The sequence below is a fragment of the Melitaea cinxia genome, chromosome 10 (genome assembly GCF_905220565.1).
Source record: "Melitaea cinxia chromosome 10, ilMelCinx1.1, whole genome shotgun sequence".
Taxonomy (NCBI): Eukaryota; Metazoa; Arthropoda; class Insecta; order Lepidoptera; family Nymphalidae; genus Melitaea; species Melitaea cinxia.
The window spans coordinates 10,753,023-10,764,284 of NC_059403.1; positions in this window are offsets into that span (position 1 = coordinate 10,753,023).

Consider the following 11,262-nt stretch of genomic DNA (forward strand, 5'->3'; position numbering starts at 1 on the left):
AAAAACCTGTACTAATTATTTAATTTTTTTTGTGCAAACCTGTACAGTTTATATATGAGTAGATGTGGTGAGAATAGAACTTGGTGTCCCTATTGCATCCATATTTAGTTATTTTGTTAGCTATAAGATAGCTCAAATAATATATGGAAAAATCTGCTCTGAATACCCTCAACTTATACTCCTGTTGCAAATCATAGAAATAATTAATAATTTTGAAAATTTTGTACCCAAACCCTACAGCGATCACTGTTAAATATTTTGCATACAAGTAGAGTTTTATTTCTGTAGGGAATAAGGAAAGTAGAGCTACAAGGAGAACTTGGTAATAGACACTAGGACTTGGTAGTCGGTAACACACATGCGATGCAACTAGTAACGCAGGCGTCCATTAGCTACGGTAAAAACGATTAGGGGTAGAGTCGGCAACGCGATTGGGATGGTTCTGGTCTTGCAGGCGTCTATAAGTTACGATAATCACTTAGCATCACCTAGTCAATACAAATAAATAAAATTGGACTGTATGTTTGTAATATTAAAATAGCCGCTTTTTACCAAATGCATATGTTGTTGGATGTTTACTCGGTACATATATCAAAAAAATATTTTTTACAATTTTCGTCTCTCTGTCTATCTGTTCCGACTTATCTCTGGAACGGCTGGACTGTTTTTGAAGGGACTTTCACTGGCCGATAGCTGATGTAATAAGGAGTAACTTAGGCTACTTTTATTTTAGAAATTTATTTATTTTGTAACTACGAACTGACGATTTTTTTTTATTCAACGCGGACGAAGTCGCGGGCACAGTTGTATAATTAAAAGCAACGGAAAAAGATAGGCTAAAGCGAGCGAGTGAGCGAGCATGTTTTAGCTCTTATTTCAAAAGTGATGAAGATCACAATCCAACAAAATGCATTCGGTACAAAATGGACACGAAGAACATTTGCACTAATGAGATGTGAATCCCTAAAAATAATACGAGAAAAAGTTTGTAAGCCAAGGAACCTGAAGCAAACAAAACAAACAAGAATTGTCAACAGTTAAAAAAATACTTGCGTATGTTTATAGATTTTTGTATATGTTAATTAAAATGCAGGGGTTTGGGGATTCGATTCCTGCCTCGAATCTGGATGTAATATATCTTTATTTATACATAATTTACATGTATTTATATTGCATATTTTCCGTGTCGGCCAAGTAGAATAGCACCATCCCCTTTCTTCCTTTTGGGGTCGTAAAAGACGACCGAGGGATAAACCTGGCTCAAAATCTTCAGGGTCCTGGAGAAGGAAAACTACATTTGAAACCCGGAATGGGGTCTCCGTCAAGCATTTGTGGCATAGCTCTAAAATGCGAAAGACTCCTGCAGCTGAACTGGCTCCACATGTATCAACTCGTCGTTCCTGTGGGTATAGCCAGTGAGGTCGAGAGGGTGGCGCAGAGCTTAGGCAACTCTGCGTTTTCCTGAAGAGTGTCCTAGGTGACACAGTGTCTGTCTGACACTGTCTAGATCGTCTGCAATAGACGGATTAAGGCTAATGATGAAGATGATATGCATGGGCATCTATACCAACTGGCCGTTACTTGTAACTTAGACATTAAGTTGCTCACCTTGGATTGGAACAGACGACTGTATTTGTTTCTTAAATCACATTTACATATTTTTTTTTTTTAAATATAAAGATGTTAGTCTAAAAAAAAGAAACCAACATAATTTCACCTACATAAACAAAAAATGAAATAGTATGTAATATTTGAGAAAGGCTGTACGCAATAAAATCGAAATTTATCACGATTCATAACAGCAGAATAGTAATCAAAAATGGAAGCCGACTTGACACGTATCAAAACTCTACACATGAAATATTGCGGGGACGAGCGGTTTGTGTGTATTTATATATGTATGTTTGTACTGACTTTTCCAGAGTAATTAATCCTAGTGGTCACTTAATGCCAATATTTGACCGTATCGTTCATTAATATTTTAAATTAATAATTATTACCATATTATATACAATTCAGATATCATTTTGAAATATAAAGTTTCGTAAAGAACTACTTGTCAAAATTTATTAATATTAGGTGCATTGCACAACTCTTATTAAACATTAATTTTAGGTTTCAGCGTACTTTTGAAACTAATTTTCAGTAATTAATAAGTAATTCGTAATAACACCTCTGTCAGCACAATGTGTCTAAGTAGTGCTTACAGCATTTTGTTTCATATACAAGGGACTAAACCATAAAAAGTTCTTAAATTTCAATAATAAATGTAACAAGGTGTATAATAACAGCTTACTTAATTCATACAGCGTTCAACTTTTATTATGTTTGCCCATTTCTTCTTGCTTTTCTTTCAATATTGTCCTTAAGCGCTTTGAATAGTTCTTTCAAATAATGATGAACACTGAAACGTGACGACTGCTTAAATAATGACAACCTATCTTTATTTATTTCCACTAAAAGCGGTAGCTATTATTGTCGAGTAACGACTCAAGTTCTATTTCCCAAAGAAACTGTAATAACAAGCTCACCTTAACACGTTTATTTTGTACTTCCATATGATATAAGTTATGAACCGCTTAAACTGTTATATATAATAATAATGTGTAGTAATTTTTAATAATTATACCTTACTCTGCATATATAATTATTATACCAAAAGGAATAAATAATTATCTAACAAGGACAAAGAATGTGAAATTATACACCCTTTAAGCAAGAGTACCGTGTATATTAATTCCTAATCTAATTTAAGTTGTTAAAACGTGAATATAATAGTATACTTAAAAATACTGACTCGTACGACTATCTTTACCTAAGGCTTAATAAATAAATAAATAACAAGTTATTTTAGTCATATTATATCACCTGATGGTAAGTGATTACCGTAGCCTATAGACGCCTGCAACACCAGAAGCACCTCAAGGGCGCCCCCCTCCCTCCCCGGGATCTCTTTTCACGTTACTCGCCAAGAATCACTGCTCTAAAGCAGTATTATTTAGCTACAGCTAATAGATAAAGATTACAATCTTATGTAAGATTGAGGTACTTCCCCTGTCGCGCTGCTCCATGATTTTGAACAGGATATTTCCTCACCTCCCCTTACCAACAAAGTTTAGTGTTTCTTTGTGATTATCTATATCTATACAAATAAATAAAATTGGAATGTTTGTTAGTAATATTAAAGTAACCGCTTTTTACTAAATGCATATGGATGTATACACGGTACATATACCAAAATAACATTTTTTTAATTTTTGTCTGTCTGTCTGTCTGTTTGTTCCGGCTAATCTCTGAAACGACTGTGCCGATTATGACGGAACTTTCACTGGCAGATAGTTGATGAAATAAGGAGTAACTTAGGCTAGTTTTATTTTGGAAATTTATTTATTTTGTAACTTTGGGAACTGAACAATAATTTTATTTTTAATTCCACGTGGACGAAGTCACGGGAACAGGTCAACATATCTGTCAAGTATTGACTTGTATATGCATATAACACGAAAGTTGGTTTCGACTTTCTACTCATAGTATTTCTTAATCATAAGTTATTCGGGCATATTGCCAAAGACGGCTTATTACATTAATCTAGATATAACCTAATTAATTATTATTTCTAGACAATCATTAATAACTAGAGTGAGTAAGATTACTAAAAAATTTATTTATTTATTTTTCTTTAATGCTCTGCTGTCTGTGGTGCCTGTAATCACGGTTCCGATCGCATATATTTGTATTTGTATATGCAGTAGTACTAGTTCTAGTGTGAGTATTTGTGTTGTGGGGTCTCCCTACCTCGGAGAGCACGCAATAAAACCATTAGTCCCGATTGTTATCATCGATGCCTGATAGAGATTCTAACTTATCAACGTAGTGGATTAAGCCTTAAACCTTCTTCTATATGGAAAAAGAAGCCTTTGCTCAGCAGTGGGAGGTTACAAGTGATTCATTTAGTTCAGCTCATCATATATAAAGTAAATTGTAATGTAACCATAATAATTTTTACTTTAAAGTAACAACAGCGTTTCGATGATACAGGATAATCTCCAGTTAACTGATGATTCTAGCTGCGACGCTTGTGCTTCGCTTCGTAACAAACCAGTGTAATCCTAGTATATTAGTGATATAAATGAATTAATGGCGCGAACAGCTAGCGGTGTTAGCGCTAGTTCACACTGCGGTGTCGTAGTCTCCTGTACGATTTTTATATGTAATTAAAATATACTACGTGTACTTACAGAAAGCATACTAAGAGCTTGTTTATATTCACTGTGGAAAACAACGAAAAGACTTTTTTCCTTTGAAGTGTATCTTGCTTGACATTTACTTTCAGATGTCACTCTGAATAAATAGACGGAATAACAACAATAAAGTTAGAGTTTTGACCACAGCACACTCAAAATTAGCCTCTATTTGCAGTATTTATTAAGCTCATAGACAAAAAAATGTGAATGTGAATGAAAACCACATTCAAATTAAGAAATTAAACAATATTAAAAATTGAAATATTAGAAAATTATAGCTTAAAAACTATTCATTTGATAATAAATAAATATGATACTAGATCATACAATACATAAAAAACTAATTATCTTTTTATAGATTATTAAACTATTTTTCGTAGGAAATTCTAATAATAAGTGAACGTCGTACTGGAGAATTTTATTAGTCTTTGATTTTGAAGTTAATAGAGGACGTCGCTATCGCGGTATCCTTAGTAATGCACAGTCGGCAAATTAAGAAACTTTGCGGTAGAATGTACGTAAGAATTTTATTAGCAGTGCGTGCAACTTCTTTAATATACATACATTTTATATCTATGATGATATTGCACGAAATCTGGGCATACATTTTTTTTTTTATAAAGCTAAGTCGGCAAACAAGCGTACGGCGCACCTGATGGTAAGCGATTGCCCGTAGCTTATTGACGTCTGCAACACCAGAAACATCGTAAGCGCGTTCCTACCCCTAATCCCCCAGGAGCTCTAGTCACGTCACTCACAACAGGAACACAACACTGCTTGAACGCAGTATTATTTAGCTGTGATCTTCTGTAAGGTCGAGGTACTACCGCAGTCGGGCTGCTTCAATTTTTTTTCAAGCAGGAAATTTCCTGCTGTGCCCTATCTCAGTTAAACATTTATACATTGTGCCGTGAGTCATTTTCATATCAAATGTAAAGTTAATAAGAAAATCGTTAATTTTTTTATAGTAATATTTTATTTAATAATCATAAGCTAATATTACAATTTATTATGAAATATCTTTCACCAACAATAATGAACAGAAACAATTTTCAATTTTCGTTGCGGTATTAAATGTTCTTTGCATATTTCATCGACACATTACGGTAAACATTATAGATTTAAATTAGGTGGAGGCTTTGGTAAAATAAATTAAATTGAAATTGAAAATTTTATGCGTGCTTAAAATAACAAATTAAAATAAATATCTTATAACATTCACACAGCAGCATACAAGCAACTTAATGCTTATATTGCCGCGCTGAGTAGATTTTAGAGGTTGTGGAAATAGAATAATATACTAGTTTTTAAAGTTATGAATTTTAATAGCACGCGGTCAGAAAACAGGGGTAGGTTCGGAATCAGGCGCGTTAGGCACCTGATTTTCAGCCTTTATTTCCTTAGCTGGCCCACGCCGCGACAACGTACCTTAGAAAGTAATATGGAAGGACACTGGCCTGACTAATTCCCGGCGATGATGGTCTTCAGTTCCGTCTTCGTCCGATGACCGGCGGAGATCTCCACCGGTGTAAATGCCGGTAATCAGTCAGCCCGTTATTAATCGAGGGCAGTGACTCGATTTGTAGCAAAGTATGATTAAAGATATAGATCTTAAAGTAAAAATCCTGGAACGAAGAAAGTTCCGAGTCAGGAAAAGAATAATTCAGAAACCAGTGTCACAATTAGCAAAATAATAAATAATTACAATTTTCTCGTTAAGTTAAGAACACCAGCAATATGTAATTATAATAGATATCATGAGAACTCACCCCAGCGGGATTTAAGCCGAGTTAGGGTCGAGGTTAGGTCTCGAGGTTCGGCGGCAACGAAGTGCAAAGAAAAAGAAGCAAAGACACGCGAGCAAGGCGCTCCTTCCCGCGCTCGGGAATATTGACAAGCAAAAGTCAAGTATGAAAAAGCAAAGTATGCGTTAAGCATAGTCTGTATTTTTATAAATTATTAAGTTTAAATTTAGACACCAAATTATTTTATAATTTAAGGAGTAGACAGGAATATTAAATTTAGAATTTCTAATTACAATTAAATTGATTTTATTAAAGAAAGATCAATAATTACCAAAAAACATCAGCGGCATCTATCAAGTCCGTTAGAGAAAAACGCCGATATGAAACACCAATAGTCACGAAGTGTTGAAACATGCCGATAGATGGCGCCACAAGTAGAAGCATGATAAAAATAAAGTGAAAAAACTTAATCTTTACTACAAGATCTTATTTATTAGAGTAACGTTCCAGCACAACGTTACAATATGTATTATAGGTAACAGCCGACTGTTACAATTGCTAATTTTTTTGATAAATATATATACAAATAATATATACCTACATAAATAAATTTTGTATTTGTAGTACATGCAGATTTAGGCAGGAACCGAAACTACTCTCGGACCAGAAAACAGGGTCACTACAAACTGCGTCAACGGGCTAGTCGTAGTAGCTATCCGCCCGCGTTTTCACATGCTTTGATTACATGATTTATCTGTTCCGCTATCTGCCGTTGGAATATAGCCTATATAGTTTAAGGATAACGGATACTTATACTAATAAAAGACTTTTTAAAATCGGTCAAGTGCTTTTATAAAATAAGCCATGAGAATCGAACAAAAACAGCAAAAAAAAAAATCAATCCATTCCATATTATAATAAAAGTAAATAAAGTAATATATAAAAATAAAATAAAACAACGCTATTGGTAAATACTTTTCTATACTTTGAAGATATTTTCTCAAACAAAATGGAATTAAAACAATGTGGTCCATATAATTTAATACATGAGGAGGAATGAGAGCAACCGACAAAATAAATATTTACAGACATTTTTAGGAATCCAATATTTCGTTTTGTATAGCATCTTAGATTTCGTACTTTTTACTTTGTACTCTTTACTGACGTTTACTCCTGATACACCATTGTTGCTTCTTCAAAGAAATATTTTAGACCTGTGAATCTGACTTACTTTAGAAAAAATCAAAATGCGAAGCAAGTTATATGTTATAAGACTATGTTTTGAAACTAATTTCATTGATATTAAACCAATCTTCAATCAATCAATTAACTTTATATAGAAAATATAGAAAAAAATAGTTTGTTAATACAAAAAGGACAATATTAAACTATAAAAAAAGCTGTGTGGCTACGGCATTAAAGAATATACCCACCCCCTATCTTCCTGTGGGTGTCGTAAGGGGCGACTAAGGGATCCACACACAGTTCCATTACCACCTTGGAATTTATAAAGTCGACCGATGGCTGGATAACCATCCAACTGATAGCTTTGAAATACACATGCCGAAAACGGGCAGCAGCGTCTTTGGTGAGACAAAGCCAGCCCGGCGGTCACCAACCCGCCTGCCCAGCGTGGTGACTATGGGCAACACAAATGAGCTCCCGCCATTTTTGGTGTGAACTTGTAGAGGCCTATGTCCAGCAGTGGACTGCAATAGGCTGAAATGATGATGATGATGAATGATTACATCATAATGTAAGAAGAAGAAAAAGTATAAATAATAATAAGAAAACGTATTAAATTAATAAGAGACTAAGGGTGACGTTACGTAAAGGTAAGATACGAAAGTAATTTGAAGTGTACAGCAATAAAAATTAAAGTGCAAAGCTGATAGAACGATAGGGGCAACGCTCGAACTCTGTTCCGCTATTACTCCACAACTTTTATAACACTTCACATTACATCGGCTGCTACAGCACGAAAGCTCGTAAAAATGTAAACTGTTAAAATTTGGCCTGTAACAGCCTGTAAATGAACTTAAGTTACACAATAGCATCTTATTTTGTCGAGGAAAAGAACTGCAGTTTTATTCGTAGTGGTTCATCTCTAATGTTTAAGGAAGAGACTTGTTATAGAATTTCTTACAAAAATGCAATTTTTTGCACGATCATCACTAGATGATTGAAAGATTGAAGATTGATAAGAGATTTGAAAATGAGTATCTTATGCCGACTTAAGTACTCAATTCGTAGGATCATCTTGGCTTGTACCTATCATATATCATAACAAAGCCAATATATCTCCTATACACACATAATACTATACACATACAATATCTTGGATTTCAAAACGTTTGTTATGTGTTTATGAATGAGTAAAATGAATCTAAGCATGTTTGAAAACTCGTCAAATTATTTTAACCCTATTTTTTTTATTTTCAAAATAAACTTCGCACTTAAAAATTTGCTTAGTTACAGCTTACATAATGGCAACAATATTTAAAGTATTCTAATTTCTTCAAGTGTGTTCCTTTTAGTCAGTCCATCAGTTCAGCTTATTGCAGTCCACTGCTGGAGATAGGCCTCTCCAAGAACGTCATAGACATCTCGGTTTCCCGCAATCCTCATCCGGCTTACACCAGCAATCTAACGGATCGTCCGTTGGTTGATGTTCCGTTATTAATTTTTGACTTCAATAATACAAGTGTGCAAGTATCTCTTAACCTAATAACACGGTGAATTTTGAACTTCCCTAAAGTTCACAATTGTATGTAACCCGTAAACTAAATTGAACAAAATTCACTTCACGTTTCCTGAGCTTCATTGAAATGATACTAAATTTTATATTAAATCTGATAGGTAAAATTTATCGTAAATGTTATTTTAATAGTACCGCTATTTTTTAATATTTGCTAATATAAAAATAAGCTTGAAAGATTTCACAGATTACAGAACACCTAGTACGATAAAAGCTATAATTCACAGTTGATGTAAAGGGATTATAATGAGACTAGTATCCAAAATTCAAAATATTTTTTTCCCCAAATTTTTTTAAATATAAAATGGCCCATGTCACCCAAGGACAGTGTAGAATTCCAACAGTGAAAGAATTTTTCAAATCGGTTCAATAGTTTCGGAGCCTCTTCAATCCAAACAAACAAATCAAATCTTTCCTCTTTATAATATTAATATAGATGAATGGCACTAGGGAAGGAGAATATAGCATAGGAGAGGTGTGGACTTATTAGTTTCTCTCTTTCACAAACTGTACTAATTGCCGTTATAGTGGCTATTTAATGGAAATTGTGTAACCGACTTCAAAAAGGAAGAGGTTATCAATTCGACTGTATTTGACTGATGACTACTTTTTGGATGATCTTTGATTTATAATGTCTATATGTTTGTCTATTTTTTTGTCTACCTACAGTATATTTCTTGTCAATATAACTGAAGTCGGTTTTTTTCGTTTGCGAGCAAACACAAATCTTTAACTATGGAATACGAGTTCTATTGAGGCAGACGTAAACGTGAAGTCCTCTATCGACTACGCACAGGTATTATTACAAATAAGCCATACGAAATTTCAAAAGCAATTTAAAGAATAATTTTAGATAATTTACGTTGCACAGGTCAGTTTTTATTGAAACTTAAAAATATATACGTACTAGTTGTACCCCGCGCGCGTTGCTGCGCTTTTTTTTTGGTCGTACCAACTCAGAAACCTTTGTGGGCTCATGCACAACACTTTGCTGAAGATCATGACATAATCAAATGCATATTTTACGATTCTATAAAGGACATATAGACAGATATTAATTTTTCATATATATAGATAGATTACATTAAAATCAGATTAAATCGAATTCATATATCCATTCTTTTGATTACGATTGATGTCTGAAAAGATAAATTTACAGAATTCTACATGATTGAAATCACAGGTTTATTTTCAAAAAAAAAAAAAAAAAAATAATAAATAAAATCCATACAAAATTACCGAAATTATTACGCAACGTACTAAGCTATATTAAATTTTAAAACTTATAATAAATTAAATCAAAACTAACTTTATACATTTTCTGAGCTCACTCTCTGATATTTTGCATTTTCTGATGCATCTTTGTTGAACATAATAAAAAGATACTTGCAAAGTGTTAGCGTACCGCGATAAGAACAATATTCGTAAAAGTATCGCCGACAGCCGCCACTGAAGCTGTATTCCAATATTTCCAACTGCTATTACTTTGCAACTTTTGCAATAACTCGCGCCGCAAAGGCGTATATCGAGTGAATATTCATATACATTGAATATCAAAATAACACATACATAATTGTGTTTTCATGTGATAGTAGAAAATTTATAGGTTTGATTATAACATTGTGTCTTAAAATTCAATTTAAGTGTATTAGTTCCATCATAATAGAGGATTTAAATTATTTATTGTTAATATAATAATATTTCATTATGTAAACAGCTTTATTCAAGGTATTATTCACTGAGAATCACGGTTGACTTTGCATTACAGTGTGTATGGCTGAGCGCTACCTCCTTGCCCTCTATCTCAAATACGGTCAGGCATATGAAAAGAAAATGCAAACAAAATTTGTCGCAAATTTATATTCTAAAATTTTTATAGCAAATGTTGATATCACTGAAACTATAGGAACCAACATATTATATATATTTTTGTGAACTATATAATCTTGAATAACTTAATGGCTATGACATGATATGATTATGATTTTATGAGACTTTTTAGACAACTTTATTTATAGGAGACTTAGATTAGAGTCAGCATACATTTACAATTATTTGTTAATATTCTACATCTTTTGACTTCATAATAAAATAAGGTTTTAAAAGTATATGTGTTCTGTCTATGTGAAATAATAGCATAACAAAGAAAACTTTCAGATGCAATAAATTCTGAATGCTCGGATAATTATAGGGCTGATATCACACTCGTCTATTTGGCGATCTTTCAAATTGCATGATCAATTTAGTGAAATCTCATTTACCCACATTTGAAAATATAATTATATTTACTATGTTACAGAGTGAATCACAGTTTGAATAGTCTGTTTAAGATGTATGTCATATTTTACCAATCGGTTAATGTTCTCACGGAAAATAAACACGCACATTGAGAGTGAGAGAGAGAGAAACGGACACGGTTATTAGTCAAAATTCCGAAGCTCTTTTTGCTATAGAATTTTTGTTTTTACTAAACATATCCGTACAGAATACTAATTGCAAGGTGTGAATAAATATA